Below are 15,000 nucleotides of genomic sequence, written 5' to 3' on the forward strand. Positions count from 1 at the left end.
CATGAAGGGAAACTGTCAGCTCATTCAGTCAAACTGACGGATCAGCTTTATTTGTAGGGCAACCTTATGATTTGAAGTGATACGTTTCAGTCTTTTTGAATGGAAGTTCCCCAAACCGGAAGTGCCGCCCATAATTCTAAACACCGTAAGATCATCAGGAATAATGTGGATAATATATTAGACTGTTTTAGTGCTTACACAACTAAATACAGTTAATTTTTACTTAATTTTAATTGAGATATTAGTTCATTAGATCATGGAATACTGAGTGAATTAGATCTTTTTTTTATTTATTATTCACCACCTCCAGGCATATTAATAAAGGGGGGCAGTGGGGGCACACTAGTTCAACATGTAGCTTAGTTCTGGTTCTCTAAACCCCCAAAAGCTTGTTCTCCATTGTTGCATCTTCATGGATGAGATAACTACTGTAGTTCAAAGATTATTCTACCTTCATTGAATACTATATAATCAATGAACTCTTCAACCAATTCGGAGTTTGTCAACAAACTTGCAAAAGTAAACATTAAAGGGACAATGTGTAGCTTTTTAGGTATTTTATTATCTAAAATGAATATTTTTATTCATAAATATGTCTACAATGGTGTTCAAATACCTCTGCTAATTATCATCGTAAACGAAGAATGTATTATCTTTATATACATGGGACGGCAGAGTCCTGCACGGGTTCGGGTACCCGCGAATTTTGCTCAAACGGGTGAAAAATATCCAACTGTGTCGGATACGGGTGCGGGTCGGGTCGGACACGGGGGAAACACGGGTCTAAACACGGGTTTAAAACAATCACATGCAAACGTAAAAATATATGCATATTTTTAGGAACACATCTACAAAAATATTCCTGTATTTCCAGTTGATAAAATAATTTAAAATCCACATCAGTTTATTTGTGCCCACACGCCACCACGCCCTCCCAGGATCTATAACGTTACCTAGGCTACTTTCACTTTTAAAAATTCCTCATAACCGCGGGCGCGATCTGCTTGCAGTCGTCGAGATGGATGCTGAGGAGTTGAAGAAAAGAATAGCTAGTGGAGATTGTAAAGTTGTTGACAATACGTCACCAAAAGGCAAGTCCAGTGTGTGGGAGAAATTTGGAGTTATCTGAAGAAAACAATATTGTGCTGCATGCATTTTCGTGTTTGATAGCCGCAAATGTGGAACTTCATCACTGAGGAAGCACGCAGATAACTGTGGTAACAAACCAAGCCGTTCTATCGAACAGTATTTTTCAAATGTAACACTGTTCAGTATGTGTGGTGTGCAGGGCGTGTTTGAACCCAAAATTGTCAGATGTAGGCTAGACGAAATTGCGTGGCAGATATAGTGTTGTAGCCGCGTCTGTTATTAGGCTACTCAGTTTTGTGGTAACGTTAGTTCTTCATGTACCGGCCTTTTGACAGTTTCGGCTGAAGTTGTCCTTGTGTTAATTGTCGTTATAACTTCTGTATGACCTGGCTGGCAATAAACATTTTTGTAATTGTGTCTATAATGTGATTGGCTAAACTGATTTTATTTCGGGTGCGGGTCGGGTGTCGGTTCTATTTTAAGCGGGTCGGGTCGGGTGCAGATTTTAATTAGTGCTGTTGACGGATAACAGGTCGGATGCGGTTTGAAGCACTGCGGGTACGGGCGGGTGCGGGTTTACAAAATCGGACCCGTGCAGGACTCTGTGGGACGGGTAGGTCCACGGAGGCTTCCATGTAGTTCCGCCATCTTGAAAAACTATAATAGCAGAGAGGGACAAAAAGTACTAAGCCAGCGCGCGTTTCCGTTCAGAGCCAGCGTCACGTGACTGAAACCAGCAGAGGCGGAGGAGCAGAGCAGTGAGAGGCGCTTGTCACTGCCCCGGCAAGTTTAAAAGGCTGCACTGTACGGTTATTTATAATGGAGGACCATACAAATGCTGAGTCACAGGATAAGGAGTCCTCGTCGTCGGAAAAGTCCAAAATAGACCGTAAAAGGAAACGTGACCGGAGATTACAAAAAACAAGGGTTAATGTCGGGATAGCTTTTTCCAGGTGGACAGAGCTAATGCACGAGAAAGATTTCAAAAGAGACCCTGAAGTTGCCTGCTTTCTTCTCGACAGGCAAGTCAATGTTACATTCTTAATTACAAGCTTTTTTTCATTGCTTGGTTGTGTACTTTATTATATAATATACAGAAATATAACGAATAAAGAAGGCATCACTACTAATTACCATAGTTCATGTTTTTCACAGTCAATAATTATGACCGCCGCTAGCGTAGCTAGCGAAAGCGGTCATATAGGGATTGTCAAAGTTTTTTTTTTGTTTTTTTTTCGTCACCTTACTGAATTTTTCGTCAACGATACCAGGGACACCGAAACACCGGGGAACATGAAATTTGGTGGGCATGTAGCCCCACTAGACTTCTAAGGAAAAACTTCGTTTGCCACTCCCCCCCCTCGCTGGGCCCCCCCAAACCCCCAAAAATGCAGTTTTTCCTAAATAACTACCTGAACCGTGGCACCGAGGATGAAGAAATTTTTATGGTATGTTGGTCTACTAGACTTTTACGGAAAAATTTCGTTTGGTCCCCGGGGGCCACTTCCCCCCCCGCGCTGGGGCCCCCTTAAATTTTTCGTCAACGATACCAGGGACACCGAAACACCGGGGAACATGAAATTTGGTGGGCATGTAGCCCCACTAGACTTCTAAGGAAAAATTTCGTTTGGTCCCCGGGGGCCACTCCCCCCCCGCGCTGGGCCCCCCCAAACCCCAAAAAATGCAGTTTTTCCTAAATAACTACCTGAACCGTGGCACCGAGGATGAAGACATTTTTATGGTATGTTGGTCTACTAGACTTTTACGGAAAAATTTCGTTTGGTCCCCGGAGGCCACTTCCCCCCCCGCGCTGGGGCCCCCGTAAATTTTTCGTCAACGATACCAGGGACACCGAAGCACCGGGGAACATGAAATTTGGTGGGCATGTAGCCCCACTAGACTTCTACGGAAAAATTTCGTTTGGTCCCCGGGGGCCACTCCCCCCCCGCGCTGGGCCCCCCCAAAACCAAAAAAATTCAGTTTTTCCTAAATAACTACCTGAACCGTGGCACCGAGGATGAAGAAATTTTTATGTATGTTGCTCTTAAGGGCCCACATCAACCTAGCCCATAATCACTCATTTGTGATTTGCGCCCCTCCCATAAAAAATGAAAATGCAATATTATTCTGCTTTAATCGCCCCTATCTTCAGTGGAGATGTTCAGAACTGCACCATATTTCATGTGTATGATTAACTTGACATCCTCTGGGGGTATCCTCTGCTAAGTTTTGTAGAATTTCATCCATGGGGGGCGGGTATAAAATAAATTCATTTATGTGCACATTTAGTGACTGTACACTCATCGGCCTGTAGATGGTGCTGTTGAGCGAAGGGTTGCTGGTTTAGGATGATACTGTCACACACACACATGCAGGAATACAAACAAACGCAAGCATGCACACACACTGACATCCACACGCACAGACACACACCCATACACACACATACAAATCCACATGCACAGACACACACACACAAACACACACGCGCACACATGTACGCACACATACATACACGCACAGACACACACACACACACACACACACACACACACACACAGACACAAACACACACACATACACACACACACACACACACACACAGAGAGACAGACATGCACATACTATTACTTTTTTTAGGTATATACATAAACACGCAATACAGCCAAATTACTCCACGTCATTTATTTTTGTGGAAAGCCAGTGCAGGCCTGAGCGGCGGTCATATTTTGTACCGCGATGCGGTACATCTAGTTCATACTGTAACATTCGTTTGTTCGTTGTGTCAAGTTGCAGTTTGTTTGAAATAACAAACCTGTTCACCCGAAGGAAAACTCGAAGTGCTATTAGAACATCCTGTCATAGCTTTTTGGTACATAATGGCTACCGTAGATGCAACACGCCTTTGAAAAATAGAGGTGCTGGAGAGCATTATTTGTTTGAATGCAAAATACATTCACCACTAGATGGGGGAAATTCTTACACAATGTCCCTTTAAAGCAGCCATATCACCCTGTAGCCCAAGACTGGTTGCCCACTGAAGCTAAGCAGGGCTGAGCCTGGTTAGTACCTGGATGGGAGACCTCCTTAGAAAACCAGGTTGCTGGAAGAGGTGTTAGTGAGGCCAGCAGGGGGTGCTCAACCTGTGGTCTGTGTGGGTCCTAACGGCCTAGTATAGTGATGGGGACACTATACTGCCAAAAAGAGCACCGTCCTTCGGATGAGACGTTAAACCGAGGTCCTGACTCTCTGTGGTCATTAAAAATCCCAGGATGTCCTTCGAAAAAGAGTAGGGGTGTAACCCCGGCATCCTGGCCAAATTTGCCCCTTGGCCTCGGTCCATCATGACCTCCTAATCATCCCCATATACTGATTGGCTTCATCACTCTGTCTCCTCTCCACCAGTAAGCTGGTGTGTGGTGGGCGTTCTGGCGCAATATGGCTGCCGTCGCATCATCCAAGTGGATGCTGCACATTGGTGGTGGTTGAGGAGATTCCCCCATCTATGTAAAGCGCGCTTTGAGGTCTCAGAAAAAGCGCTATATAAAATGTAACGAATTATTATTATTATTATTATTTAAATGTTTAACTTTCTATATTTGTTGTCAAAATAAATAATTGCAACAGTTCTATCATACCTATATTAAACTCAGTACAAATGAAAAAAATGTGTTCTCTTTTGAATCCCTGTGCAAGAATGTGAACAAGGCGGAAGTCAACAGCACATAAATGCTTAAATTATTTTATGCATTTAAATATGATCCATTTTTGTTTGTACTTTACAAATTAAGGCAAAATTACCGCCTATCTTCTAGTACAAATGCACAGTGCTCACATTTATTTGTGCATTAAAAAATTACATATCAGTTTGTGCCTTTATATTATGATCTCACATAGCAGAATATTTTAAGTCAAGTCACCTTCATTTATATAACGCTTTTAACAATATAGATTGTTTCAAAGCAGCTTTACAGAGATAATAGGAGATTATAGTAACAGAGATTGTTTGGGCTTTACAGCAGCTCTAGAATAAAGTTATTGTCCAGATAAAGTTAGTTTTGATTGATTGATTCATTTCCGTTGCGAGATCATAAGTTATTAACTTAGGGGCCGCTAACACGACACCGTTCTAACAGGAAAACCCTTAACGCGCTCCGGCCGCTCATCCGCACAAAACAGTGCCTGGTGTCTCGAGAACGCACTCCTGGAAATAGGTTTGAAGGTGCAAACGATTATCCGTAAACCTCAAAAACGCAGACATCACGCACATGCACATTACGTGTTCAGTCCAAAGGTATGCGTGTTTGAATATATGTGCGCAGGCGTGTAGTCCTTCTTTACAAATCAACCCTCAACAAACTACAAAATACAGAAATTTTTTGTCGTGTCTGCGTAGCCACGCAAACCGGAATTATCCCGACAACATTTTATCTGTAGAGAGGTAAAGGGAAGGAGGGATGCCTTCACAGGGGAGAGACTAGTGGACACTTCAGGACTGCGCTGTCGTCACGTCCAGGCGCAGGTCCTTCATCAGATCTGGATACGGCCTGGATCCAGCGGACTGCGGTAAACCTCGGGATAAACAGAGAGACTAATATTGGCGTAGACGCGATTCTTCTTATGATGTAACGAGTACATCAGGATTTGTGGGAAGTGTTCCCGGTTCCGGCTGACCTAATCTATGCAGCTTAACATTGAATTATAAAAGTCTATAATGTGTTATGTGTATGCTAGGCCAAAGAGATGTGTTTTTAGTCTAGCTTTGAACTGACAGAGTGTGTCTGCTTCCCGGACAATGTTAGGAAGACTGTTCCAAAGTTTTGGTGCTAAATAGGAAAAGGATCTTGATATTCTAGGTATTATGAACTGGAATTTTGAGATCGCAATAGACGTGAAGGACTATAATGCGTTAAGAGCTCGACATAAGCACAAACACGTGGCGCTGTTCTGTGGCGACAAGCAGCTTTAGCTTGTGTCCGTGTATTGTGTTTTAAACGTCTTTTAGGGTTTTAATTCCCCTTTGTGGTGTGCTGTTTAATGTTGTCTGAATATTGCTGAATATCTGAGGGATGGAAGTCACTTTTTACGCCCTATTTTTAGTGACTGTTTTAAACTTGGTTTGGAGCGACCAGCAGCACACATTCCAATACACCCGCAAATTCCTATTGGGATTACAATGGTGCTATCCTGCCGTGACAGACTTCAACATCAATTCACTGGCTGGGAATCTGCCTCTGGAATTACTTATTGGTAGAAACATTAACTTTACAAAACAAGGCCAAACCAGGAAGCGGGGGAAAAGGGGTGGTGTGAAACAGCGAACCAGGAAGCTATTGAGCAGGAATCGCATCCCCTTGCCTTCAGTCATATTGGCTAATGTGCGGTCCCTCAGGAATAAGATTGAGGAATTACGGGCAAATGTTTTGTATCTGCGGGACTACAGGGATGCGTGTCTTATGGCTTTCACAGAGACTTGGCTCACTGAGTCGGATTCGGACTCGGCACTGGAGATCAGCGGCTTTGGAGCCCCTCTGCGCCTGGATCGGGACAGTGAGGTGACACATAAAACGCTGGGTGGAGGGGTCTGTTTGTACATAAATCACAGATGGTGTTGGAATTTTACTGTGAGAGAGCGGATTCGTCACCCTGACATCGAACTGTTGTCTGTGTCACTACGGCCGTACTACCTCCCCAGAGAGTTTCCCCAGATTTTTGTGACTGTGGCTTATATCCACCCCAAAGCTGACGCCAAGTCCGCCGCGGACATTGTTTTTATAACCGTAAACAAACTTCAGTCTATCTCCCCTGCTGCTCCTAATTTTATTCTCAGCGATTTTAACCATTGTAACTTAAAGAAAACACTGAACAGCTTTTATCAGTATGTAAAATGCCCCACACGTCGGAATAAAACTCTTGATCTGTGCTATGGCTCCATTAAAGGCGCATATACGTCCAAGGCGTGGCCAGCGCTGGGTGCCTCTGACCACAACTCTGTCCACCTCTTACCCGCCTACACCTCGGTGTTGAGGAGGGAGAAACCTGTCAGAAAACAGGTGAAGGTTTGGACGGAGGACAGCTCTTCAGCGCTACAAGCCTGCTTTGAGTGCACAGACTGGACAGTGTTTCAGGACTCCTGTTCTGATATTGATGAACTTACTGACGTTGTCTGCAGTTACATCTCTTTTTGCAAAGACTCTGTTCTCCCGAGTAGGGAAGTCAAGGTGTATCCAAACAACAAATAGTGGATCTCTAAGGACATTAAAGATTTGCTAATCAATCGAAAAACTGTTTTTAATGAAGGTGATGTGTATGCAGAGAGGGCTGTGAGAAAAGAGATCAGGGCTGAAATTAAAAAAGCTAAATTAAGGTATAAGGAAAAAATTTAGGCAGATTTGAGAAGTAATAATTTAAAGAAAACCTGGAATGGTATGAAAACATTGATTGGGTCTAATGATAAAGCTAACAGAGTTGCCCTGGATGGTTTTTCATCTGATAAACATTTGGCTGATAAATTTAATGTATTTTATTCTCGATTTAATAATTTGGATTTTGATGATGAAATGGAAGGTTTCAGGGCTATCACACAGGCAGCTCCATCAATTACTGTTGACAGTAGTACTGTGGCTAACATTTTCAGGCGCACCAGATCAAAAAGTCCGGGGCCAGATGATATTTGTGGGCAATTATTAAGAACATGTGCAGATCAACTCTGTCATATCTTTCAGTTCATTTTTAATTTGTCCTTATCACAACAAAGAGTCCCTAGAAGTTGGAAGCATTCTATTATTGTGCCTATAGCCAAGTGCAGCTCCCCAAAATCCTTGAATGATTTTAGACCTGTAGCCTTGACCTCATTGGTTATGAAAAGCTTTGAGAAAATTATCAAAGAGGCTGTCTTACTGCAGGTTGGAGATCAGTTAGATCCACTACAGTTTGCATACAGGTCTGACAGGGGCGTGGAGGATGCTGTGATCACACTTCTGCACTTTATTTTTAGCCATCTGGATAGAGCAAAGACTCATGTCAGACTTTTATTTGTTGATTTTACTTCTGCTTTTAACACCATTCAGCCCTTTCTGCTCGCTGAGAGACTGATTGCGGATTTTAACCTTGATTTGAATTTGGTGGGCTGGTTATTGGATTTTTTAACAGATAGATCCCAGTGTGTGAGGGCAAACAGCACCCTATCTGAAGTCACTTTTACATCCACTGGTTCCCCCCAAGGTTGCTGTCTGTCTCCTCTCCTGTACATCCTGTACACAAACCAGTGTCGCAGTTTGTACCAAGATAGATACATACTTAAGTTTGCTGATGATTCTGTTATTGTCAGCCTGCCATCAGGGAATGAGCGGGACCATGGGCCAGTCCTTAGTGACTTTGTAGAGTGGTGTGATAGTTCCTTTTTACAGCTGAATGTATCTGAAACTAAGGACATGGTCATTGACTTTCGCAGGACACCACCTCCCCCTACAGTCACGGTTATTAAAGGCACGGACATTGAGCTCGTGGAGACATACAAATATCTTGGAGTCATTTTAGACAACAAACTGTGTTTTGAACCTTTGGTTGACGCTGTCTCAAAGAAAATCCAACAAAGAATGTACTTCCTTAGGAAAATGAACACTTTTAATGTTTCTTCAGAAATGATGACTCTGTTTTATCGTGCTTTTATTGAATCGGTTTTATCTTTCTGTATAGCTGCCTGGTTTGGAAGCCTCTCCCTGACAAATAAAAACAGACTTGGTAGTCTGGTCAAAGTGGCGAGCAAGATTTCCAGGAGAAGTCAGGCTCAACCAGGGGAGTTATATATAAAACAGGTCCAGAGGAAAGTTAGAGTTATAGCTCATTCACAGGATCATCCCCTTAGAATAGAGTTTGAGCTTTTGCCCTCTGAGCGGCGCTATCGAGTTCCTAGATGCAGAACAAAGAGGATGCATATATCTTTTATTCCGTCAGCTGTGAGGCACCTTAATGGCACTTAGCACTTTATATTATCTTGCACAAGTTGCATTTTTGCACTTGATTGTGTCCTGTACTTTATTTATTTATTTATTTATTACACATTATGTACATTGGGCGTTAATGTGAATTCCTTCTCTGCTTGTTGGTTTTGTTGGTGAGTGTTGTTGTATGTTTATGTGTTTTATGTAGAGCATTTGCTGCAAATCCAATTTCCCCTTGTGGGACAATAAAGGTACTTTGACTTTGACTTTGACTTAAGCAATGTACATTGTCGGGTGTCCGGGTGTCGGACAATGTACGGGTGTCTGGCTCGCCGTAGTTACAGTCAAGATGGCGCCGGTGTGTCTGGCTCGCCGTTTTACCCTGGCTACCTTTATGTTGTTTGTATTGTTCCTGGCGTCTATTACAAAGAACATTGATTCTTTGCTGGTATATGATTATCAGAAGCTACTAGAAATAAAAAACACTGTGGACTGTGTTGCAAAATTTACTTACAACGGGTCAAGAGCCGTTCCTCCTCCGCTCTTGGCGGATGTCCCAGTTCACTTGTTCCGTGCTGAGGCCTCGCTGTTGCGGAGACGCAAATGCAGAGGCACACGCGGCGGCCGGCTGGTCAGGTTTAAAGCTTGGCTGGCTCTCTCTCCTGAACTGGCTCGGTTGCCTCACTCCATCCCATCGGATTGTGTCCAGCTTTTCCACCACCATGTCTCTCGTCGTGCCCTCGTTCCGGTCAGCATCTGGCTATTACCTGTTGTTGGCCCGTGTGAGGAGCGCCATGCCCTCCGCCTCTACTCGCCTTGTCACATGCGTCCTCGTGGAGTAAACCTCCGCAACCTTCAGCCGCTGCGCCGATCAGCTAATGCGGCTAAAAACCCGATTTCGCCGACTAAATGTGCTCTGATCAACGCTAGGTCTATCATTAACAAGACATTTATCCTTAAGGATTTCTTCACCACACACGCTCTGGATATACTCCTTTTGACTGAAACCTGGATATGTGCTGGTGAGTCCGATGCTCTCATTGAGCTTTCACCTCCAAACTGTAAATTTTTCAGCTCTCCTAGATCTACTGGACGTGGTGGAGGAATAGCGATAGTTTTTAAGAGGAGTTTGATTTGTAGGTCCTTGTCACCTCCTTATTTTTCCTCCTTTGAACTCAGCATGTTTGTATTGGGTCGGTCAAATCCAATACTGTGTGCTGTAATGTACCGCCCGCCTAAATACAATAAACATTTTATACAAGACTTTTCTGATTTCCTGGCTGGTATCATGACAGATTATGACAAGATTTTAATTGCTGGTGATTTTAACATACATGTCTGTTGTCCTTCAAAACCACTTGCTAGAGACTTGTTAGATATTATTGATGCTTTTAATTTTTCACAACATGTGTCTGGTCCGACACAGGAATATGGCCATACGTTAGACCTTGTTTTATCTTATGGGTTCCCTATTTTTAATATTCAAGTACATAATGCTGTCTTTTCTGATCACATGCCTGTCCTATTTGATCTTTCTCTGCCCTCTGATAGTCTCAAACCGTCTGCTCCTATGCGCTTATGTCGTGTGCTTAAGCCCTCCACTGCTGCTCAATTTAGTTCTGCTTTTATAAATAAAATCGAGTCTGGTAGTAGTTTTCTAGCTAACCCTGACACAGAGCTACTTCTTTCGTCTTTCCTTTCCAACTGTGCCGATATTCTAAACTCTGTTGCTCCTCAAAAAGTCAGGTGCCTCAGATCTAAATCTGAGCCTTGGCTCAATGATGTCACCCGTGAGGCCAGACGAGTATACAGGAGAGCTGAGCGCAGGTGGAAAAAGGACAAGCTTCATGTATCATATGAAGTCCTTAAGGAAAGCTTGAAAAAATATCAGAAAACTGTCAAAGCTGAAAAATAAAATATTTTTCTGATATTATTTCCGAAAACTGTAATAAACCCCGGGTCTTTTTTAAAACTATTGATTCTCTATTGAACCCTCCACAGTCCTCCAGCTTGGAAGCTTCATTTGAAGTCTGTGAAAATTTTCTTAACTTTTTTTTAGACAAGGTTCTCTGCCCTCAACCAGTTTGAGCCTGTGTCGCTTGCAAACCTTGCCGAAATTGTCATGAAATTAAAACCTTCATATTGCCCCACAGACATTGTGCCCCCTCGCCTTTTTAAGGAAGCCTGGGAGACTATTGGCCCGACTGTTCAAAAAATTATAAACAGTAGTTTGGTATCAGGTGGTGATCCAACATACCTAAAAGAAGCTGTTGTGGAACCCCTGATTAAAAAAAGAAATTTGGATTCCTCGGTTTTATCTAATTATAGACCTATCTCAAAGCTTCCCTTTTTCTCAAAAATTTTAGAGAAGACTGTACTTCTACAATTGCAGTCTTTTTTAAATGTGCATGGAATTTTAGAAATTTTTCAATCTGGTTTTAAAGCTTTTCACAGCACTGAAACAGCACTCCTACGAGTTTTTAATGACCTCTTGTTAATAAATGATTCAGGAAATTCTGCCATATTAGTGCTTTTAGACCTCACTGCGGCTTTTGATACAGTTGACCACGCAGGCTTAATCTCTCGTCTAGAGCACTGTGTTGGTATTAGAGACACTGCTTTGCAGTGGTTTAAGTCCTATTTAGCTGGGAGATGCTTTTCAGTAAAGTTTGGAGATTTTGGTTCATCGACTGCCCCCCTTCCTTGTGGTGTTCCACAGGGCTCTATTCTTGGACCACTTCTCTTTTCTTTATATCTCCTTCCCCTAGGAAACATAATTAGAAAACACGGCATCTCCTATCATTTTTATGCGGACGACTCTCAAATATATCTTCCCCTTAAAAGAGGCGAAAGTAACTCCCTCACACCTCTATTGGAGTGCTTAAAAGATATTAAGGCCTGGATGGCTTCTAACTTTCTTAATCTAAATGAAGACAAAACCGAGGTCATTGTGTTTGGATCCAGTCGGGTCAATGAAATCTTACCCGTTGACCTGGGCTACCTGAAACAATATGTGAAACCCTTAGTCACAAATCTGGGTGTCAAAATTGACAATGGTTTTAAACTAGATAAATAAATAAATAATGTTGTTAAAACCAGCTTTTATCACTTGAGGCTTTTATCTAAAATAAATCTTATCCCCTAAGCACTTTGAACATGTGATTCATGCTTTTATTTCCACCTGATTAGATTACTGTAATGCTCTTTATATTGGTGTAAATCAAACCTCTCTCTCACGCTTACAGTTAGTACAAAACTCGGCCGCACGTCTTTTAACCGGAACTCGCAAGCATGAACACATAACACCAGTCCTGGCCTCGTTACATTGGCTTCCAGTCCATTTTAGAATCCATTTTAAGATCTTATTGTTTGTTTTTAAATCACTAAATGGTTTGGCTCCGTGTTACATTTCAGACCTATTACAGATTTACACCCCCTCACGGTCACTTAGGTCTAGTGAGCAACTTCGGCTGGTTGCTCCCAAAACCAGGTTAAAAACTAGGGGTGAACGCGCCTTTTCAGCTGCCGCCCCTAAACTGTGGAATGAGCTTCCTCCACAGGTCAAATTTGCCCCAACCCTTGAATCTTTTAAATCTCGTCTTAAAACTAAATTATTTTCTCTGGCTTTTAACCCATCATGTTAACTGTGTCATCATATGTTGTTTTAGGTGTGTATGTGTTTGTTTTATGTGTTTATATGCACATATGTTTATATGCGCTTTTATGTATTATCCCTTGTTCAGCACTTTGTAAACCTTTGTTTTTTAAATGTGCTATACAAATAAAATGGATTGGATTGGATTGGATTGGAAGCACTGCGGAGCTAAACCATTTAGTGCTTTGTAATTAATCTGCAATATTTTAAAATGTATACGATGTTTAATAGGGAGCCAGTGCAGTGTTGACAGAACTGGGCTAATATGGTCATACTTCCTGGTTCTGGTAAGAACTCGAGCTGCTGTGTTTTGGAACAGCTGTAGTTTGTTATTAAGCGTGCAGGGCAACCACCCAGTAGAGCATTACAATAATCTAGCCTTGAGGTCATGAACGCATGGACTAATTGTTCCGCATTTGTCAATGAGAGCATATGACGTAATTTAGATATATTTTTAAGATGGGCTAATTGAAGAATGCGGTTTTACAGACACTAGACACGTGACTTTCAAATGAAAGATTGGTATCAAAGAGCACACCCAGGTTCCTGACGGACGACGAAGACTTGACAGAGCAGCCATCCAGTGTTAGACAGTATTCTAGGTTATTACGTGAGGACGTTTTTTTGTCCAATCATTAGAATCTGTTTTTTTTTCAGAATTAAGTAGTAGGACATTACTAGTTATCCAATTTTTTATTTCAGCTATGCATTCCGTTAATTTTGTGAATTGGTAAGTTTCGTCAGGGCGTGAAGAAATATAGAGCTGAGTATCGTCAGCATAACAGTGAAAACTAATGCCATGCTTCCTAATGATATCTCCCAAGGGTAGCATGTACAGAGTGAACAGCAGCGGTCCTAGTACTGAGCCTTGTGGTACGCCATACTGAACTTGTGATTGATGAGACATCTCTTCATTTACTGCTACAAACTGATAACGGTCAGATAAGTATGATTTAAACCATGCTAATGCAGTTCCACTAATGCCAACATAATTTTCGAGTCTATTTAAAAGAATGTTGTGGTCAATAGTGTCAAATGCAGCACTAAGATCGAGTAACACTAATAGAGAGATACAACCACGATCGGATGATAAGAGCAAATCATCTGTGACTCTAATGAGAGCTGTCTCAGTACTATGGTACCGTCTAAATCCTGGCTGTAAATCCTCACAGATATAATTTCTTTCTAAAAGGAACATAGTTGTGAGGATACCGCCTTTTCTAGTATCTTTGACAGAAAAGGTATATTCGAGATCGGCCTGTAATTGACTAATTCTGTACGATCAAGTTGCGTTTTTTTTAACAAGCGGTTTAATCATAGCCAGCTTAAAAGTTTTTGGAACGTATCCTAATGACAAAGATGAATTAATGATATTAAGAAGAGGATCTATGACCTCTGGAAGCATCTCTTTCAGTAGCTTAGTCGGTATAGGGTCTAACATACATGTTGTCGATTTAGATGATTTAACGAGTTTAGACAATTCTTCCTCTTCTATAGCAATAAATGAATCATAATTTTCCTCAGGGAGACTACAATGCACTGCCTGATGCGATACTGTAGTAGACGGTTGCATAGTTATAATTTTCTCCCTGATATTATCAATCTTATAAGTGAAGAAGTTCATAAAGTCATTACTGCTGTGCTGCTTGGAAACTTCTGGGCTTTAAGCTTTATTTTTCATTAGTTTAGCCACTATTTCAAATAAATATGTTTATTTTCTTCTAATAGAAGAAATTTGTATTATTTAATTAGTAAAAATAAGCAGATCTAGCAGCTTTCAAGGCCTCTCTGTATGCAATCGAACTCTCTTTCCATGAAATACGAAATACCTCTAGTTTTGTTTCCTTCCAGTTGCGCTCCATTTTTCTGGCTGCTCTCTTAAGGGCCTGAGTGTGCTCGTTGTACCACGGCATTGGACTATTTTCTTTAATCTTCAAGCGCAACGGAGCAACTGTGTCTAAAGAGCTGGAAAAGAGAGAGTTAAAAGTTTCTGTCGCAATATCGAGTTCTTCTAAGCTATCCGGGATGCTGAGATTAGTTTAGTGGCAGAAGTGATAGTTCTAACATATTTGAAACACGGAGTCGGCTTTGCAGCCTTGGCTAAATGAAGTTTACACGAGACTAGATAGCCTAATGATCTGAGATGTCATCGCTCTGCTGCAGAACGGCATCAACATTGATTCCGTGTGATAATATTAGATCTAGTGTATGATTACGACAATGAGTAGGTCCTGACACGTGCCTGTCTAACTCCAATAGAGTTAAGAATGTCTTTAAATGCCAGTCCCAATTAATCTTTTTTCGTTATCTACA

The 15,000-nt window shown here is 41.8% G+C and overlaps 1 protein-coding gene across 4 annotated transcripts in view; it reads left to right on the forward strand.

Moving 5' to 3' along the window:
• The window catches only part of LOC309486599 (von Willebrand factor A domain-containing protein 5A-like), a 38,129-nt gene that overhangs the window by 16,488 nt on the left and 6,641 nt on the right, over positions 1–15,000 (forward strand). The gene's annotated exons all lie outside the window — the stretch shown is intronic.

This window comes from Leuciscus leuciscus, assembly GCF_965113295.1.
Source record: "Leuciscus leuciscus genome assembly, chromosome: 22".
NCBI lineage: Eukaryota > Metazoa > Chordata > Actinopteri > Cypriniformes > Leuciscidae > Leuciscus > Leuciscus leuciscus.